This window comes from Glandiceps talaboti, chromosome 22 (genome assembly GCF_964340395.1).
Source record: "Glandiceps talaboti chromosome 22, keGlaTala1.1, whole genome shotgun sequence".
In the NCBI taxonomy this organism is placed as follows: domain Eukaryota; kingdom Metazoa; phylum Hemichordata; class Enteropneusta; family Spengelidae; genus Glandiceps; species Glandiceps talaboti.
The window spans coordinates 5,334,532-5,357,604 of NC_135570.1; the positions used below are offsets into that span (position 1 = coordinate 5,334,532).

General features: G+C 34.4%; 1 protein-coding gene across 16 annotated transcripts in view; it reads left to right on the forward strand.

The window, feature by feature from the left end:
* The window catches only part of LOC144451989 (uncharacterized), a 148,205-nt gene that overhangs the window by 20,672 nt on the left and 104,460 nt on the right, over window positions 1–23,073 (forward strand). The window contains exon 1 of one of the 16 annotated variants that reach the window (XM_078142945.1): window positions 11–125. The exons of the other annotated variants lie outside the window; for them this stretch is intronic. The gene's annotated coding sequence lies outside the window, so the exon portion shown is untranslated. Of the gene's footprint in view, window positions 1–10; window positions 126–23,073 lie in introns of those variants that run through there. 16 annotated transcript variants of the gene reach the window in all.

Genomic DNA, 23,073 nt, shown 5'->3' on the forward strand with positions numbered 1-23,073 from the left:
TGTCATATTATCAGTAGCTTAGGGAGGCAGCCAAGGGAAGGTTGTGGATTTGTTGCTATCTGGTGTGTGGATGTGAATAATCCTGGATTCTGGAATTTAATGTGCGTGAAGTACCGTTAAATCAGGTATTTGTGCCACCCTCATGTTTATTTCACAACGCTATTCCCTAGTCTGGTCATGAAATGTACATTTGGAAATGATTTTATTGGAATGGCTAGAGTAAGACCCTTGGGTTGCCATACTGGCAGACTCAAATTTCACTCGTGCTATTTGTAGAGTTTAGACAGTACATTATTAGTTATTCATTGCGTTGGCATTTGCCACTGTTTGGGGCTCACCAGGCAAAGGGTAAGTTTTATTATTACAGTAAAAATTTGTGAAATATATAAATAACAAAATTCAATGGGTACATACACATACAGACAGCAGCCGAGAATTGTGTAACACAGTAGCAAATATAAACAATGTGTCCGGAAACATTATAAAATTCAATTGGGGTCAAATTCCCTCAATTTCTGAACCAGTGCATTTTTTTCATCAGTTCGAAATTTTTGAATGTTGTAACTAACTAAATGTTGTTGTTAAATGGTAGTAATCTTAGCTCAGTAGGAATTGTGAAAGCTGAATGGAGGCATAGAGATTTTGACATAGCATTAATTCTTAGTGCTTCGGTTTTTTGAATGAAAGGCAGTCTTAACTAAATACTTTTGTGTAATTCGTACACTGGAATGTGTACACAGGCTGCATTGGATTAAGGGCACTGTGTAGGACTTCCAACATGTACCATGAAGTCTTGAGGGCATTTATATCAGAATGGTATGAAATATGTACTGAACTAAGTTTAGGTAGTAAATTTATGTTATGACTTGACCAAGGTCAATTGCTTTTTTGTTATCAGATGATTGTATGACTTTTGAGTTAAGTGGGTGTCATGGTTACGGGTTGGTGGCGATGACAATGATATGGAATGTCATTGACATTGATAGGCAGTTATATGCACTCATTGTCAAACGGTGTCATCTATTTCAACACCTAAGTTAGTGTATAGTCAACTTTTACAGTTAACATGTGTTTCATTGTTCATATTTGGTCTGATTGTTCAATGTGACCGTGAAATATATACATGTAATATAACATAGATGTTGACATTCATATACAGTTATTGTCGAACCCTTGTCATCAATTTCAACACCAACACACAGCATATAGTCAATTTTTAATGAAACGTTTATTTCAGTTCATATATGGTTTAATTTATTCATAATGGCAATACAACCTATAAATGGAATGCTATTAATGGCATTGACATTGATATACATGTATATGTACAGTTCTTATGTCATGTCAAACAGTGTTTGTCATCTATTTCAACACCAACTCACAGCATATAATGTATAGTTAACTTTTAAGGTTTAGTGCCAGTGTAATGAACGTTCTTTATAAAGACGTATGGGAATGACAATACATGTAAATGGAATGCCATTGATGGCATTAACATTGATAATATACATGTGCAGGTCTTGTCTAACAGTGTCATCGGTTTCAATACCAACTTACAGTTAACTTTGAAATGTTTATTTCTGTTCATGAATCATGTATGGTTTGATTATTCATAATGACAATAAATGGAATGCTATTAATGACATTGAAATTGATATACATGTAGAGGTCTTGTCTAACAGTCTAACACTGTAGTAACAGTGTCATCGATTTCAACACCATCTTAGTCAACTTTTCATGAAACGTTTATTTCTGTTCATATATAGTCCAATTATTTCTGATAACAGTAAATTAAAACATCATTGTTGGCGTTGACATTGATATGAGGTGATTATCTTACAATGGCATTTATTTCAACACCAGTTTTACATGTAACTACAGTCAACTTTTATGATCAAATCTGTTCCTATGTGGTCTGTATGGTTGAGAGTATCATTGTCATGTTACATTCATATGATAGGTTGATCTGTGTCTTCGTGTGAGGCATTGATATGTCTGTTTCATATACGATATGAACATCACATTTCATAAACCAGATGTTAAACTAACTTTGTGGGTGTTTTTACATCAAATGGTTATATGGACTGCTTACTTTTGTCTCTCCCCTCCCCCTCCCCCCACAAAGCGTTTAAGTTTTATGGATGTGTATATCTCACACTTCCTATATTGAACCTCTTAAAATGTATATTGTGCATATTGAATTTTTTTTTTCAACATGGATTGTCATTTTTTTCCATGGAAATAAAAACTTTGATTTATTTGGTCATACTTTAAACCAGTTGTATGAACATTTGATATCATTTGTAGAAATCAAAAGCGTTCCGTTTATTTAAACATTTCAAGGATTATGAAACCATATCTTTGTTTATATTTGATTAATGATCAAACTCTGGAATATCCTGAGTGGCCTCCAGAACTCAGCATGAAGTATCATGTAGAGAGGACATGAATAATTAATTCAAGTACAAATAGTTTATACACTTTATGGGCTCAAATAACATTAAAGAAAATTAAGAGCATTAGCAGAAAATAGTGAAATTGGATCGTAACTTTTAGTTATCAGTTTATTAGCTCATGTGTCAGAACCTACAAATGTAGGTGATATGGTAACAAAAGGGAAAACTCGGATAAAATTTGTGAAATTTGAAGTACATATGTACTCTTGTTTAATGACTTTGGAATACAGGCAGACGTGATAAACTCTTTTTGGCCCCAGACAACTAGATATGACCATAATGTCAATGAACTAATTAAAGTTTGAGAGGAAAAGCTGTTCCCTAAAAAAAATTACAACTCATCTCCTAAATCTTTAGTAATACATAATTTCAAACTTTTTTGAACCAAATGACCTGGCAATAAATATTGAAAGATAAAATTGATATTAAAAAAATGGTTATTCTTCAAAAACTTGACCAAGTTTTGTCCATATATATACTGTATGGTGACCTGAATTGTACTATTCGGTGACCCAGAATTGTGTTTCTTGTGCCTAGTCATATTCAAAGGTGTAATGCTATGTTTGTTTATAGAACTGACCACCTAATTTATGTTAAGGCCTGCAGGCAGTGGTAGAAAGAGGGTTTAGTTTCTATTGTAATAGGCTACATAAACAACAATACCAGTGAATAAGTAGGGCTTTCATTCCAGGTTCTTCTACGTCAGTGAACACACAGGTGACATTGTATCATTATTTTTAACTGTATATATCTTCTTTTCAAAATCTGGTCTGTTACTGGGTTTCCTGCATGCTAAATTCCTCTCAGCAAAGTTGTTTCTGTTTGCCAACAGTCAGAATGACTTACTTAGCAGCACTAGCGACAAGAAGAGTTGTTTTTTTAATTTCATTAAACTCGAAATTGATAAATAGTTGAGGTTGTCTGTACAGTGCAAAGCTACCATAAATCTCTATGCTGTATAGTATACCCAGGTAATTTTAAAAATTGATAGCTTCAGTTATTTCTGCCGTACGAAGCCACCATAAATCTGTATGCTGTATACCCAGATCAGTTTTAAAATTGATGGCTTCAGTTATTTGTGAATTACAAAGCCACCATAACTCTATGCTGTAATTTGTATACCTAGATCAGTTTTAAAATTGATAGCTTCAGTTATTTCTGCAGTAAAAAGCTACCATAAATCTCTACTTTGTAGATCATACAGTTAAGTTTTAAAAATGAAATTGATATATTGTTAATGTCATCTCTACAGTACAAAACTATAATAAATCTTTATGTGGCAGGTCTACTTTAAGTTAATGATATTTCGTAATTAAAATGTTCAAAGTACTATATGGAGACTATACTATTCATGGTTCCAAGAATCACCAGCATATTACAATATACATGTAGTTACTGTGAAGTGGTAAATTGAGGTTTCGCTTCGCCAACTACGGACCTTGATCACACAATGATTTAATTATTTATCATCAACTTCTCTCTTTGAACTCGAAAAGTACAATTTGTTATCAAGTCCTCTATACATGCACTAACTAATATATTATAGATAATCAAGTTAATTAAATATTGAATATCAAATTAATTAATTAATGTGTTACTATGTGTATATAATTAAATTAGGAACCACATTTGTGATTACCATTCTCCTTTTGTACATGCCTACTGTAAATGACATGATACAAGACTTAATTTGTAATTACTGGGTTTACGCATTTTTTATTAGATATTAGTTTGGAATATTCCATTTCCAAGTGAATATATTTTCTGTGAATATTTTTAGTTTTAATTATTATGCATCATGACTAGGGTCGCCTAGTGGTAAAGCCATCAAATGGACAGTTTGTCATTTGAAGTCTGTTGAACTGAACAGGCGAAGCATTACTTGTAAGTAACAAGCACTGATGGTCGCGGTACAAGAACGTATTATTGTAATTTAGATTTTAGTTTAATTTTTTCACTACAAAAGAGCTCCATCAGTAAAAATGACCATAAATGTTCATCAGCTTGGTAGATCAAATGATTTATACCGGTAAACACTAAAAAATATTTAAAAATATTTCAGTTTTGAAGTTGACTTTAATATACATACAGATACAGATACAGTTATATTTATAGTGGCCATCTGTCCCCATCTGTCAGCCTCCTAAGATAGTTAATTTAATTCATGTTTCTCTACAGCTGTGCATGTAAATTAATGTGACACCTGCCCTGGTATTTTACATCATTACTGAATATTAATGACAGGTGCAGTATCTCTTGTCTTAAAGTATCAACTGTAGACATCTAAATCATATCACAATGTGTTTTGTGATGTTGTATAATATACAAAATGTATGTGTTCTCCCTGTAAATCTAGTTATGTACATTTATTTGTATATTGACCATAGGTTCATGTACTTTCTGTAGAGTTGTGAAATGAGATGTAAAATGTACTGGTCTTGTGCCTATGGTGCTGCCTTGAACAATTAGTACGTGACAGTTCAAGTCCTTCTTTTGACTGAATTATGAGATGAGATGAGATGCCAAATGTACTGTGTTGTGACTGGTGATGGCTACAGTCATTTACAAATTACATTGACCCCCAATCATTTTCTTTTGATGAGTTTAACAGATGAGATACAAATTGTACACACACAGACACACACAGACACACACAGACACACACACACACACACACACACACACACACAGACACACACACACACACACTCTCTTTCTCTCCCTCCCCCTCCTTCTCTCTCCCTTCCCCCCTCTCTCTCTCTCTTTTTCTTTCTCTCTCTCTTTCTCTATCTCTTTCTCTCTCTCTTTCTCTATCTCTTTCTCTTTCTCTCTTTCTCTTTCTCTCTCTCTCTCTCTCTCTCTCTCTCTCTCTCTCTCTCTCTCTCTCTCACTCACTCACTCACTAATGCATTACTCTGATAACTCTTGTACCTTCAGCTTGTCATCCGTGATTCCTGTATCAAGTTGTAATTATCTTCTTCAAACTTACATGTATTCAGTTACCCATACCCCTTAAAAGTTGGTACCCTACCAGCATAACTTATGTTTAGATTTACATAATTACATGTAAGTAGTAGTTACATGTAATTATTGCATTTCATGTGTCCATTTATTATCCTAGTTACACATGTTCATTTACTTAATGACTTCATTTGAATAAACTCTTCCTGCGACATAGGTGAATAATGACTTGATGCAGTAATTAGGACAAGCTTTAAGATATGACAGCTATTGCAGTATACCACATCAGTGCCAATGAAAGGCTAGGTGTGATGTGAAGGGTGGCGAAGTCAGGTGTTATATCATTTAAGTATGATCCTATTTGTACAAGATTTAACCTTTTCTTTGGAATAAAAGTTTTAGTGTAATGGTAACCAAATCAGTTTCTACATAACACATTCATGGGTGACTGAGTAGTGTCACATTGGTGATAATACAACACATCTTTGAAATTGCGTTTGTGAAATGATATTTTCAACGTAATGTTTATGTCAATTTCTGTATCCATGGAAATATGTCTGATTGACACAAAAATTGAAACACCTTTTGAATAATATTTTATATAAATTTAAGAGTAAATACAGTGTAAACAAACGATCACGATTGTAAATAAAGCCATCCAAGTCATCCACAGTCCTTTCGCAGGAAAGAAGTTTTGTGACGATGAACACCTTTTGTTTTATTTTGGTTCCAGTGATGCAGTATTACTGATAATAACTGTATTACAATTGTAAGAAGTATTCCGTAGTCCTTTCTCATATATTTGTGTACAAATGAATGACACATCACCCTCAAGTTGATTTTGTCAAGCGATTGGAATTTGTTTTCATCTGCTTCTTTGTGCACAACAGAGGCAGCATTAAGCTGCCCACAAAGGCTAATGCATTTTTCTTGTTCCAAGCTTTTTATGTGCTTATATTCTATAATATAGTCAGTGGGTTTGGTGGGGGTTGGTCTCTAAGTGTGGAGGCGTGACTGTGTTAGGGACACATACCACAGATTCTTATGCCTGTGTTTTTGGAGGATATGAGTTGAGTATGTCATTGACATCCAGTTGTTGGTGAGTTCACTTGAAATTTATCATTGAGGCACTGCTGACACAGTGTATGTACCACACTAAAGGTACTGTAGTATGTAGTAGGAGTGGTCTGAACTGATGTGAAGGTTGTAACCTCAAGGGAAGTGTCATAACCTCTCCACAGAAGTGTTGACTGTGACAACAGAATTGCTCTAATCACAGATTGACATTATGGAGTCATACTTGTCCTACCAGGAGGCAGGTGTGAAAGTGATTGTGGTCCATGCTTCCACAACATGTTGTTATCAAGAGTCATGTTATTGCAATGTCATTTCATACTATTTGATTGTTCCGCATGTTTCCCTTGTTTTATCATGCCACAACTTTTACTTTTCTGTAGATGAACATGATGATGTAGGCTCAGTAAACAACTGTGTGTGTGGTGTGTGTGCATGCATGCATATATATGTGCATGCAAATGTGCATGGCATTGTGCATGCATACATGTGTGCATGTGCATGCAGGTATGTGGTGTGTGGGAGTGGGAGGGTATGTGTGTGTGGGAGTGGGAGGGGTATGTGTTGTCCATCTCTGTACACGTATGTACAAATGTACATGTACACTGTCATGTATTCATGATGACCTATCCATGCATACAGTTGAATATACAATATAAAGATTTCACTCAAGACCTGTCGTGAATGCATACTACACAATATATAGATATATATTCACACAGACCTATCGTATCCCAATTTTATGAAATACATGTATAATCAAATTTAGTACAATAGAGCCATCTTTATTTACGACAGCAATATGTAATTTGCACATTATTCTTGGAATGATGATAAATGACAACTCAGTAATCAATAGGAGAAACTTTAATAAATTTATTTATTTATAATTTCAACCATGACCTTCATCTTAAGTTTCAACTGCAAGACCAAGTTCCATAGGCAAGGAGTTTGTTGTTCATAATAGTAATACATTCATCACCTGGAGTATCTTGCGTAATGTTTCATGCATTTTCAAATAAGGATACCAAGATTCTAGCCATTATTACAGTATAACACAGAGTATTGAATATAAACCTTGTGTTGATATTATGACATATGACGGACCAGTGGGGTTTTAATACACATGTATACCAAGCAGCTACATGTTCCAATTAATCCAAGATTCCCTGTAGAATTAATCAAGTCTTACAAAATGTACTTCAGAGTGTAGTGTATAGTCAATGAGGAAATGCACCCATGTGTATAACAGATCCATGCATCTGTGCATCTGTCATCACCCACACTAGAAGTGTTTACTTGGTATTCATAGTGTGTCACAGTTCAGACATAGGGTCCTGCCCATACCATGTATTGTTTGTCTCTCTGTCTTTATAAAAAAAACCTCAGTCAAAAGAATCACATTCTTAAAACATTTCCTTCCACCTCAGAGTGTTTAAACTCTTGTATTAACATACCTGTCTATGCACTTATTCATGCATGTACGGAATATGTTGAAATATTTGCACAATGCCTTCAAGACATTGAGAGTTATATCCGGAAAGTATGACGTACAATATACTATGGAAGAGGGAAAATCTGCATATCTATTGTAACATCTGATATTTCCTCAGGACTGATATTAATTTGTTTGAAAATTATTAATAAAAGTAAATGTGCAGACCACATTGAGATTATGAGGCACTATGATATAGGAATAATCTGCATATCTAATAATATTGACATCTGATATTTTAATTGCAAATTATTTTCATTATAATTATTATTAAAACTTTATTATGGATGCATAGTCCAGAGAAAAACAAGAACACACCACAAAACAGCTTAAACGTTACAGAAGGTATTTTAAAAGAAAAAAATCAATGAATTATAAGTTAATGTGTAGACCAATTTAAGATGCTATTGGGGTATTCATTTTATCCAAATACATACACTTCAGTAATGTTCATCTGCTATTGTATTCATGTATTGTTTGGAAGTAAGTATAAATCACCCTATAGCATTGAAAGATTTATGTACATGTGGTTTCTTCATGATCACTATTTCAGTGACCGGGCCATTTCTGGGTACACCCAAAATTATGTCATTGATTGTTCATTTAAATTTTGCATAAATGTGATGCAACAGACTGGAAGATCTGTTGCTGATCTGTGTATGTATTAAACTACTCGCTACCCCATGTACATGTATCTTACGTAAGTGAAAGCAGCAGACAGAGTCTTTCAGTCTAGTGATTTCACAAATCTCTTAGTATTAATGATTTGAAAGATTTTTTCCAGTCTTGTAGTTTTTCCATGATCCTAATGTGATTGACTATTTCTAGGCATGCCCCAAAATGCCATCAAATGTTCATTGATTTTTGCTAAATGCAATACCATAGTATGCCAAGTTACTTGTAATCACTACAACTCATAGTCATACAAATAAATAGGTTTATAGTAAATAGAATAATATAAGGTATTCTTCATGAGAAAACAAAAATGTTGACAGAAAATCATTCAGACCTGGACTGTGCCCCTTTAATGAGATGATTGGGTTGTCAAAGTGATATCTGTGAAATGTCAAACATATTATATCATTCTTGCATATTATATCATATCTTTTAATACATATCTTGGCTAACAACCAAACTACAATGTTATCAAGTTGGTAATAACATGAATATGATCTTTAGCATATGTATCAGCTAGGGTTTCAGCTGTCAAATAAATTAATTTTATATGTGAAGAAAAAATGTTATACATCATGATAATAACAAGAAGGGAGATGACTCACGTCAGGTTTATGTATTTTTAGTAACTGAAAAGGTTGGATGTGTTGTTTTGATTATTGTTTTGATTACATACAGAGCAGTGTAAGCCAATTTGATGTGGTATTGGTATATCAGTTTCTTGTGAGACATCCAAAGTTAGTGTTCTGCTATCTCTTTGAGGTGACTCACAAGAAATCCTAGTTTTTGTTAATGATTATCATTTAAACCCACTACAATTTATTTTGTTTCTTTCAAATGAAAATCACTACTTAGAGTCAATTTATCAAAATATTTTGTGGAAACGAATCCTATATTTTTAGTGGTGTCCCGTCAGAATTGTCAGTGTATTGAACTATGATGATTTTTATCATTCTGTCATGTGTTGTCATTTATTAGAGGGCTTACTAGTTACAGTGTGTTCAATTATGTTATCCTTGCCTTTCCTGCTGCAGCGTGATGTCACTGCAGTACACCCAACAAGATGAGAAATGACAACCAGTTGATTAAAAAGACAGATATGCATCGAATTAGAAGGATGTGATGTTACATTTCTATACACCTATTGTACATATGTAGGTGGTAAAAGTCTATTTCAGGTAACAAGAATGAAATGGCCACTTTCACTACATACTGAAAGAGTAAGCCATCAGTTACACTAAGATATAAAAACTTTCATTGTTAGATTCTTTGAACAAGTGTTTGTCATGAACCTTACATCTCATTGTGAAAAGTATCAATGAAATGTTATTTCCATGGTCTGTAAACAGTGGAATGTAACCTTGAATTACTTTTCTGAGGACCCTTGAAATTTAGTACCTTGCAATAAAGCTTAATATCTAGGCCATGATGAATGAACATACTTTGTGTTCTGTATAAAACTGTTAAGATTAGTCAGACTGGTACTAGTGGCTGCAGTACTGTCACTGCGTCAATGTTTAGAGACATATGTAGCCTGTTTCAGCACTGTCTCATTGTTCCATGTAGCTGTCATACCTCCTAGCCCTCAGCTTCTCAGGAGATTACAAGGGCTAAGATTATGTCTTGAGGACAGCACTGTAAACAGGCTAATGTTTACAGTAGATGGGTATGGCTTGGAAACTGCAAACAAGTTGCCATTTGTGCCTTCCTGCCATTTGTTCCTAAATAAGTAAAGCCCTTTGGCAAAGTTTGAACCACAATCGTAAACTGGTCATCCCAGCTGTATAATTGGAGACCTGGTAGGATAGAGGTTGCAATGTGAAAACTTTAATCCTATGCACTTACAGATGCTGCAATGGATTGTATACTCCACAACGAAATGAATACTATGAAGGGCCATTGTGCTGGTATAGGTCCATGCCAGGAGTAATAATTAGGGCCGTTGTGCTGGTATAGGTCCATGCCAGGGGTAATAATTAATGTATATGAAGTCTTTTGATCAATACATTGGTAGAAATGTAAGCAATTGAAAAAGTCTGATCATCTCAGTATTGTCTCAATTAATGTTTGAAATGAAGTATAGCTTTTGAAAGAGTTGAACTCTTTAGAGGGCTTTCAAATTAGCCCATGATTTAATAAAGACTAGATGACAGCATTGTTTGTCAACAGCTTGGAATTAGTTGTATTTTTAGTATCACTTATGCAATGGGGGATGATACAGTTATATAATATGCCAGTACCCAAGGCCAGGTTGCCAGGTACTGTATATGTATATATAGCCATGACCCAGAATACTAAGAATAGCCACACCACTTATCCTAGGTTAGTGGAAAAGTAGATAGGTGTGTTTCTGGTATGTGTGTAATGGATGTGAACATATGTTGCTTTTAGTAATGGAGTACTTTCAAGGGCCATTACCAATGTCCTTGTGTTTTCCTTATTATGTGACATTTGGTGAGTAGCGGTCAGGTAGATATAAATAACTATACTACTACTACAGCCAATCAGGCACCACTGTGATTTAATAGCGGTGTGAAAAACATAGAACTTTATGGGAATATTGTGAACGATTCTTTTATTTGAAGTTGTAATTTATATCCCTCCCTGTAGAGGTGGTGTATGCAACTATTGTCAGAATAGAAAGTAAGATTTTCGTTTGCCTTGTTTTGAATATTGTTACAATTCCTTTTCATATGAAGGGTGTTACGTTGACATACATGCACTTTGACCACAGTGTTTTGTTGATGTTTGTTTATTGTAAACAGTTGAACTCATAGTTTTGTTGATATTTAGTTAATTATTCTAAACAGTTGACTGCAATGAATAAGGTTTAGAAGTGAGTTGTCCACCATGTTTTTATAGAATTGCTGGCACTTTGCAACTTCATCACATGACATGTCAATTTGTGTTAGAAATATTTAAACATTGAAAACACTAGATATATTTTTATGAATTCTGATATAACAAATTTCTGTATTTCTTTGAAATTCATAAAATCTTTACAATATGAACATTTTTAATAGTGTTGAAAACATTACAAATACTTGTATATCATTTAAAACATGAGTGAGCAATTTAGAGCAAATTTGACAGTACAGCAAATTAGGGGTCAAGTGAATAAAGAGTATTGAGATTCAATTCTAACTTGATATAGCTGAAATCTGTCTGAGTTTCACAGTTTGTCGTCTCGTTATAATTACAAATGTAGGTTTTAGGATGAACAGTGATTTGTAAATGTGTTGTATATCAAAACTTTGATTTTGTCTGTTTACAGATATTCTAAAAATCATAGTGGTATGATTTATGCAACATTCTCAGTTTGTATAGTCAGCAGGCTGTTCTCACTGAGGTGGTATTTTTGCTGCATACATATTAAACCTGTATATCCAAATTTCATTCTCCAAAAGTAGATCGCTTGGCAAGTCTCTTAAACTCTCAAATGAAACCAGAATGCAATATTTACCTGGAGATGAAAAATACATGTAAATAATAACATATGGTAGTATATATATAGTATTGTATTGTTTGACCTGTATGCTAAGGTCATTCTTTGACAACAAATAAGGACAGATAGGTAAATCGAGGTCATACTCTATTTGGTTGCCATTTAGTTGGCTCATATCTCTTTAGTTGGATAATATCTGTACCACCCACGTACTTCTAGGATCTCATTATTTTTATCATCAAAGTTTATGAGTGAAAGGTGCCAGGAGATCCGAGTGTCATACATGTTATGAAAAGTCTACCGTGAAAAGTTCAAATTTAAAGGCCCAATTCAGATTGGGATGTACGGTAAATTTGGAAGTAAAAGCAATTGTTTTGTAGAGCTATAGAAAAAGTTGGTCAAGAACAAAAAGAATGAGTCTATCTAATCTGTATGACGCCACTGATAAGATAACACTAATGAAAGAACCAGAGATAGAATCATGGGTCTTTTGGCAGCCAATTGCAAACCACTTTGACTAAAGCAATAGTGTTTTTTAATTCACTTCAAAATTGACAAGTTTCTCTTTTTCGTGTAGTTTTTAGTCACATATTCACTTTATTTTAGAGTAAATATGAAGATTAAACCTCGGTCACAATCTGTGTATCAAACTTTTTGTTGAAAATGGGGTCACTTGTAAGATAATTTCATGAAAATGTCACCAATATTTCGAAGTGGATGGGTCAGATACAGCTGTTGAAATGGTAGGAACATTTCTATTTGCAGCTGTATGACTAATCGATCTGTTCTGCTCTGAAATACAGCGTTATGTGAATTCTTGGCCTGTGACACCCCTCACACTCACTACATTGTGTTCTACTGACTAACCAGAGTGATCAAACACTCGCCGTAATTTGAAACTTCACTAGCGCTATTTTACTGTGGTTGACCAAAAGAATGGCTATTTGAATAGACCTGTACTCATAGTAGAAAATTAGGCATACATATACAATAGCTTTATATTTAAATTGAATAATGAGGCATTATCAAGTTAGTAAATGCACACTTTGAGTGTTGTCTTTAATTGTGTCAGGCTTTTAGCTTTGGTGATGTAGTTAGCTTTTATTACTAGAAAACTGTGAGAGATTATTAAATCATTTTACCTTTGATTTCAAAGTATGAAATGAACAGTGTAAATGTGGACATTAGCCTAGTACATTTGGAAGTATTACTAGTGTGTTACAGAACCCATGATGTGTTATAGTACAAGTGTGGTGTACTCGGGGTATTTGCATGAGTACTTGTGGTACATCCATGAAAGTGCAGCAAAATCGCATGACTTGGCTATCTGGCATGACTTCCTGAGACTTGGCTACCTGGCTCAACATATGTGTACTGGTTCAACAGAGACTTGGAATTGGATATCTGACTTGACATACTGACTCGAAAGAGACTTATCTGGCATGACATGACTTTACAAAGACTTGGCTATTTAACATGACATGACTTTACAGCGACTTGGTTATCTGACTTGACATGACTTTACAGAGACTTGGCTATTTGGCTTGACTATAACGTTGCCAGTATGTCAGATAGCCAAGGGCCATTGGCCATCTGACACGTTAGCAACATCATAGTCAAGCCAGATAACTAAGTCTCTGGGCTATAAGAACTGAGAACATTGCTTCAATTATTTCATGTCTGTAATACGTTAACTAAGTTAATATGACAGTGTAAATACCTTACATGTAACCTGACAACATATTGTAATACAAACTTTTCAAAACAAGTAAGGTTATCTGCAGCTTTGTTATTCTTTGACCTCAGCATAATCATACAATCTTATACTTACATCAAATGAAATTTGAACTTTGCTGTTATGACGCACTGTATTAAACTCAAGTCACCTTTCCACAGTTAAATGTAGAACTGCTGTCTTGTACATTTGTACAGTAGAGTATGCAGTAAAAGGTGAGAATATCTTTGGCGATTGTTATTCTTTTCTTATATGGTGAGTACTTACATTGTAGTACCAGGCCTTGAGGAATCTGGGAGAAGTTATAGTTACGATACACATGTACAATTAATTGTGAAATTTTGTTGGTGTAATTGAGTCCCAGGATTGACTGTTGTTATCATAGAAATATATACTATAGAATATCAGAATAATCCAGATCGTTTGCCAGTGTTTTTACTCAGGTTTTTTGAACTTCTGTAATAGAAAGGGGGAACTCAGGTAACACTAGCATAGGTTCCCACACAGCATACCAGGATTATGTTGAATGAATGGAAATCCTGGTTGGTGGTTATCTAGAGTAGATATACCAAGTAATCATATGACCCACAGCAAAAAACATTATTACATAAAGTAATTTTGCTAAGGTTTTAGAACTCTAGTAGTAGAGGGGAAAATCTTGTAAAATTTATGTAGAATTTCATAAGTTGTGCAATCATTTTGGTGGGAGACCCTGGTAAAATACCATGGGAACTTAAGTAGATTCTATCTTAGTACCGTATTTACCCCCTTTAACAAAAATGCTGGTAGGAAACCTGGGTATTAAATAACTGGGGAACTTGGGTAGATTTTACCTACTTACCATCCTTTGCAAAAACACAGGTACACATGGTAATAAGATACATGTATGCCAAATGTGATGTGACAGTGTGATATTAAACAGTACAAATCCATCTGTCAAAACCAATTAGGAGGTTTCTGTGCATAAATGTACTTTCAAGGGATATTTCTTATTTATTTTTGACAACGCAGACTAGAATTATGACATTAACCACGTTTGAGTGAGCATACCTGTTATTCTCCATCACAGATTTCAAGGATTGAGACAGGTAATGATGCATGTGTCGACAATTCTGTGGACAGTTCTGACAGCCTTTTACCAGGATTGTCAGACTTTACTCATACTTCAAAACACTACTGTGTCCATCTGAGTGTCGTTGTTTGCATGTGGGCTGAGCTTGTGGTAACCCCTGAGGCCTAAGTATTGACATGTGTGAAAGTACTAAGTAGTATTGTGACCTTATAATGATGCCCACACGTGTCATAACTCTTGTACTTTGAAGGTACTTCTAAAATCTCCAATCAGACATTATGAGCCAAAATGCTAGACTTATGAAAAATCTTCTGCTGAGACAGACTGTCATGGCTCAGTTCATTCAAATATTTCAGTATCATGACAGATATATGTAGATGACTCAACTCAATATGAAAAATGTCTCGTTACAAAATTGAATTTTACTTCTTGTATAAAAGTTATTAGGGTTCACACTCCACACTTGTACTCTGCCCTAGAGTTGGTTTGAGGTTTAACCTGACTTTAAAAAATCAGTGTGAACAGTAAGTCGGCCTAGTTGGGCAATGTTAGTCCAAGTGAGAGTGGTGGTGCAAGTCGGTACTACTAGTACTAGGTTAATGTTAATGTTATCATGGATGTTGATGCATTTGGGCTGACATAAACTACCCCCCCCCCCCCCCCCCCCCCCCATACAACTCTGAGCTATTGAAGCCATTGAAGCATAGACACTGTCTATGATTGAAGTTATGATTTACAATATAAGTCAGGTGTGAGATGTGTATTAAACCCATCTGGAAGCCATCTGGTAAATTCAAATCTGATGGCCAGAGCCACTTCAAAACTAGCTTAACAGTTTCACGACTTCAATTGGACTTGAGTTGAATCTGGTCTAACAGTATGTGAATGTATGGGTTGTAGTCTGTGTATACTGTAACTAGAGAACACAAACTTTCAAGTATGTATGCTATTTTCATTTACTTGTCATCCTAGTATTTTATGATTGATGATTTTGAAATTGGGGAGAAAATAGAATGATATATGTTGTATCTATATTAAGAAATTCAAAGTTAGTTTACATAAACCATAGTCATAAATTATCAATTTGTATGTAACTTATATTTATAATGTGAAAGTAGATAAAGGCAAACAGATAATTGTAATGAGTAATTTTACGTTCCTTGTATTAAGCTACAATGTCATTATTGCCTTTAATACCACTTTGCTCCTGAGAAGTCGGTTTGAATGTGAATGTAAGTATATTCAAGAGTATATGAAAATAAGATACACGGATACAGGTGCATATTGCACATCATCAAGTCATCATTTCATATCTAAGCTGGCCTTAACCTTGGAACAATATTTCCTAGACTGTGAAGTCCCTCAAGAGATTTTTTTGTCTTACTGCCTTCAAATGTTTTGAGTTTGCTATTTACTTTAGATTTTTTGAGAAAAATATTTTCCTCAACTTTTCATTATTATTTTTCCCAGTTACTAATCATTTCCCAAGGGTTCTTGGTCTACAAGATCACCCAACTAATTCAGTCACTCATTCAGGTTAACATTTCATCAGTTTAAACAATATTATTTTATTCAAATAAAAAATGAACGAAGGCCCATAGACATAAACATTTCCGTGAAAAAGTTTGAGAAAATATTTACTAGCAATGTCTTGAAATTCTAACAATGTTTTTAAAACTTTGAAACAAGGAGCACAGTTGAACAGGATTAATCTACTGCTTAAAATGACTTTTGAAAACTAATTCTGAATTCAGAGTTGTGAGAATGTGAGGTCAAGTGGGATCAGATATTGATAAAAGCCATTGTAGAAAGTAGCATATAGGTACATATATATTATATCAAGTGCTAGGAGTATCAATATTTAACTCCATTTTTGTGTACCATACTTTATTGAATTTACATGTCATTTGCATGTATCAAACACAACTGCAGATGGCAATTACAAAGATATCCATCCAGAAGTCAATTTGTTGTCAAGTTCATATCACATTATCAGATAGTTTGCTTTAATATACAGCTTTTACTCATATTTGCTTTCTCATTTAACCAAATTTCATGTGTACATATACACATTTATATGAAACTAGGAGGTCTTTATTTTTCCAGTGATGTGATTCCCCAGCATACCAAAGTTTCAGAATTTAGCCAAGATGTTCGTTCATGTTCACATACATATTCATATGTAGTAAAAGGTCCTCATTTCAGCAAAGTTATGTTTCCCTAGCATACCAAAAAAAAGTGACATTGGTGTAGAAAATCTTTGAAATTTAAATTCAGAGTTTTTAGTAAAAAGCACACTTTTTCGTAAAGTTACAAAATTCGTAAATTTTTTCACTCAAAAACAATGTATAGAATTACACTTGTTTGGTCTTGCATTCTATATTTTTAAAAAACTTATAAAAGTAAAATTGAAGTCAGCAAACTAAATTCAATTGTCTTTTCTTTCGTTATTGTTTAACTTTGGTGAAATAAAGATTCATTCATTCAATTGTTATGATTTCAAATTGACTTATCACCCGACACCAAAGACAGTTCATTTAGTATTTCACATTCAAAACTTCTTAGTTACATCATGGCCCTTAAATGTTAACAAATATAACTCAACACAGTGCGTTGATAACTTTTTGAATTGAATTGATTCTGAGGTATCACCAAAGAATTCATTTTGCGTTTCTCATTCAAAACTTAATTTTCAGTTATATCTTGACCCTGTATCAGCTTGGGGACCCAATTCTTTATAACTGTACAGTATGTCGAACATTTTGAATTGAATGGTTTCTATGAGATATCTTTTGCATTTCTCATTCAAAACCTTTCAGTTATATCTTGACCCTAAATCAGCTTTGGGACCCTATTCTTAACAAGTATAACTCAAATACAGTGTTGAGATCTTTATGAATGGATTCTACTAGAATCACCAAAGAATCTATTTTGCATTTCTCATTCAAAACTTCTCAGTTGTATCTTGACCCAATAACAGCTTTGGGACCATGTTCTTCACATACATAGCTCAGTGCTCAATGGTGAGATGAATAGATTCTACTAGAACTTCATTGTATGGAAAAAAGTAAAGACACAGTGAAAGGGAACAACGTAAAGTGTGAGAGGAGAGGAGAGTAAATTACTTGTGAGCTGAGATTGATATCCTCTATTCTGACAATGATACGTTTCTGTTTTCGCCACCTTCAGTATTCATTGTCACAAAGATGTATTGTTTTCGTGTATTCACACTCACAGTCACTGGTTGTACTATTCAAATGTGTTTTTTTGTGCACAAACCTGTCTTTCATCCCTCTTGAATACGTGCAATACCTAGGAATTTTTTACTCTGCTGTATATATGGTGACCAGGAGAGCGTAAGTTATGGGATTAACAACTTTCCTGTGCATGTTTTCACATCTTCGTTTTTATACCCCGAAATTTTTGTTTTTGTGTAGGGTTCACCTTAGTGTCCACTTTGTTGAGGTCTTGATGCAATTTGCGGAGTGTGAATGAGATATGTTGATAGGTTGGCAAACCTATACATGTGGGTGTGGACATTGGTGTTGTGTTTACGCGTAGGTCTGAAAGTCACAACATTAGTGTTTTTTTTGCAGTGGCAGTAGATTGATGTATCATCAGGATTTTAGGACAGAGGAGAAATAACAATGCACGATTTTGGTTCTATTATAGGCTGTACTTTATCTGTAATTATAGAAGGGCCGGTATATTTGTCACTTCTGAATGACAGCATTTAGATTAAGACACTGTTTGAGTTAGAACTCTGTGACCACATAAAGAAATTCTAGAACCTGTGAGTATTGAGGACATATGTGAAAAATGATCACTAAATGTCAAAGATTTCGACTTTGTTTTTTTTTCGTAGATTTAATGAATGAATGTAATTATCACAATTTGTTACCCCCAGCCCTGTTGTGTCATAACGGTTGACTGGTCACTTTGACTGACTCATACTGCTCAGAGGTGTTTCGATACCCACCACTGCTATTTCTTTCTGAATGACTGCGTGTGTTGAAACCCTTGGGAAAACTGTAACCATCGACATGACTTGCCCGGTCACCCAGTTTTATAATGGGGACCTTGTAGGATGGCTTGAGATTGTTATATGAAGCACATTACCATTTGCTGTAAGTAGCAGCAAGGGTTGTTTGTTCCCCAAAGTGTTTAGGAAGTGAGTGTGGTAAAATTGTATGATAGAAGTTCCATACAGCATGGACAAATGTATGCATAGTATATACATACAGTAAGAATTGCTTTCGGATCCACCCTGGCTAGTATTTGGCTAGAAGCATTGGCCTAGCTCAGTGATAACACCAGCTGGCATTGGCCCTGACGTGCATTTGTCACCTAAAAGGTTAATGTCTGAATTAGGATGACAGTGGGTAGTAATTCAGAACAGTAGGTATAAAGTTTAGCTCAAAGTTAAATTCTTTAGGAGGAATCTATATAATAATGACCTTAAACAAGAGGTTGGTGAAATTTTGTGAAAATCGTCCACTTTTAAACCTACATGAAGATATCCTGAAATTGTAGGAACAGAGATTATCCATGGTCTAAAGAAATAGTTATCCTGACATTTTCACCAATAGAAGTTTGGTTGTCTAGAGCTGTGAGAATTTATACACAACAATATAGTGTGTATTCATTTCATCTTATACATATTGCATGAAGTGAACAGAGTGATTGCACAGAAAGGACAAGGCATGGTTGGTAGAGTTCAGGGTTTGTCAAACACAATGTGATATAAGGTCCATTGTTAGTGAGGTAAAGCAGTCTGGTATAGCTTACACTTCACAAACATACTCAGTATAGACACTGTGGAGTCAGGTGGGTCAGTGTCCTTAGTGTACCATATAACTGTTGTTTATCACACATCTATACCTAGATTCCCATGCATACAAATGTGCATGTATGTACATTCACAAATGTGTTTGCAGTTGTAGTTGTGCAGTAATGTTCAAAAACATGCCCAGCACAAGAAGTACATTGTAGAAATTCAAATAGAAATATGACATATTTAGAAATATCGATCGTTCCACCAACCAATGTTTTCAACTTATGGAATATTCCATGTGAAGGACCAAGTTATTTGAAGACTAAAGTAGCCTAAATCACCTAAAACTTGTCATATGAAAACCTGTTCTGGATTCTTTTTAGTCTAGATGCTGTCCATAACTGTAAATCTCTTCTCAGCAACAGATGATAAGATTTGAAGCCACAGATAACATCTAGACTACAATGTAGGCCCTTTTGAAATCGTTAAAGGAATTTTGTCATTCACTGTTTCATTTTATACCCTAGAATTTTCGGTAGTGAATTTTACCATCTTTAGTCCTTGCTTGTTGCCAAGGTGTAACAGTTGTTACTTGTTGGCATGTAAAACAGTATTGTCTTTGAGAATTGAGTTCTTGTCAGCTACATGTAAGTTGTTCACAGTTAGCCACTTGTGCTCCAATGGTTTGTAGAGTCCACTCAAGAAGTTTTGAGTGTCCCTCTTGATAGGTGTGATAATTGGAATCAAACCATGTCGGTAAAATCTTAAAATGATATCAAAACAAACAACTATCCACAGGCATTATTTCAGTTTTCAAATATCAGAACCCCAACTTCAAGCAGAGGGGCCACACCCGTGTATAATCACTGACCCCAGAATGTACGGTTCCTGCAATAATGTACCTCATGCTAGAGGGTCAGACTAGAACAAGAACTATCATGTGTAGTACATGTCGAGGAAGTCATGGTACCTACCAAGAAATTGGATGATTGTTATTTCTGTCATGCACACACGGAGTTAAATTGTATGTACTAGCAATATTGACAATTGGCCACTGGTTCGTTGTTTATTCATTTTGTAATGATACTAAGTAAAAGTGTACAATTACAATATTAAATATATGTATCTCACTCATAAATAATGATGAAACTATTAAAATGACAACAAGAATTTCATTCCTTTCCAACTTGTATACTCAAATTACTTTACAATTATTATTCCTGGTATAGACCTGGACTAACATTGTACAACTACACTTTATACTTTGTTGACTCCCTAGGGAACACACAGTCCATTGTTTTCTCTGTCAACACACAGGATTAAGTCCTTCATATAGCAATCTCTATCCTACCAGGTTCTTAATTATACAGCTAGGGTGATAGGTGCATAATTTTAGTTCAAATCTTGCCTAAGAACTTTAGCCATTCCATTGAAATCAAATGGCAGTAGCGAGGCTCAAACCTGCAATCTGCAGATTTGTGAGCTGCAACTTTATCAGCAGTCTGTTCACGTAGTTGAGTAACCAATCAGAGGGTAGTAGACTCCTAGATTTGTAACTATTTCAGGGTTTTATAAACCGTGAACTAAAATGATTTCCCATAGGGGCTTTGTTACAAAGTGGTCGTTATAAATTGTATGCCATGCACATTGCAAATTGAATTGTCCATAAGTACTGTAGACAAATACAATACATGTGACTTGTATATAGAAACAGTATGAAGAAGGATTGCTAAATGCCTTCTAGACGTAATGTGACAAGCTTTTTCAATTATTAGACAGGCAGAATTGCATACCTACATGTACTTGTATGGTTTTCATATATGTATACATGATGTAATGTGATGGAACAGAATAAATTGGATCATAGCCATGCTGTTATTTTCTGCACCACATTCCTACCGTTTCACCAAAAAAAACATGCATGTAGCTTGTCTGCTAGCAAGATTCAGTGACTTCACATTGTTGTTCTAGCCAGCCATGCTGGGATGACAATGTACAAGTCACTCATCATGCCAATATATGTAGAGAGACTACATGTATATCACACTTTATTTATTGTACGTGTACGTGTATGTTGATTAGATCAGTTTCATCCATAAATTAGTACAGTAGCAGGTCGAAATCATGATTGCGTTGGTAGCTGATTTTTGGGTCCACACCCAAAAATCAATCATTGGTCTGCTTATGTAACCACTCTCTACCCTGTGAGAAAGCATATTATATATGTAATTTATTTGAACACAATAATTCTCAGAGGAATTACTGAAGGTTACAAAGCACAGATAAAATAAGTAAAATAAAATAAATTCTAAGTATATATTGAGAAATAAAAAAAAATAAAAAAATAACAATAGTAATAATTTATAATAAAATTGAAACATACTAATGTGTTAAATGAGTTATAAGAGTAGGTGTTACTGTGTCTTACAGGACTTAAAATTAAATTTTTCTAGACAACCAATTTCAGAATGTAGTACCCCAAGGATGGCGACCAATAGTCCTATATTCCTGAACTGAAAACAGATTTCCTCTAATAATACATGTATGTGTGTTATTAAAATACTTTCATGTCTGTAAATCTTCCATCCTTTAAATCATCACATAATCAGTGGTATCCTGAGTGGGCTACCAGCTGCAAATTAGCCCCATGACAAATTGGCTTAGATGGCATGCTGCTCAGAAAAGTGCAGATCTGTATATAAATATTTAAAATATAGTTTAGTATACACGGTGTGACAGAAAATGTGAGTACATGTTTGACTTCAGGGAAGAATTTTGTATAGAAATGAGTTGAGTTATGTTAGTTTATATACATAGCTAGTGGGTAAATTGATTCTTGTCATTCCAGAGATTAATGGATGAATATAACATCAATAGGTATTGTAAAACGGGAAGTCAACATCTCAGTTGAAATATTGCCTCCCAGGAAATGTCCAATTACAGCGGTATAGTAAGATTATTATAACCTGTATGAGTGATGTATTTCTACTAAACTCCATACATCAAAATAATTTCGATATATTATACATGTACAAGGTTTCTCTTGACTTTCTGCAGTAGTGAATAGCTCTCGTAGGGCTGTGGCCTACATTTTTGTCTGAAATAAGCTTGTTAAAGTTATTATCAAAACTGCACTTCCCTGTAATGGGAGTATTATTTTTTCAATCTGACAATCGACACCGGGAATTGTTAAAATACCAATAATTAGACATTGTATATGTTGATTAGAGGTTGATTCATAATTAGTTTAGGAACGGGTTGATTGCATTTAGTTGATCTTTGGTATAATGTTAATATCAATCATGCTGTTTTTACAGTGCGAGGAGACAGCTGTATTGTCACATAGAAATCACATTCAGTGTTTGCCTTGTATGACATTACAATTG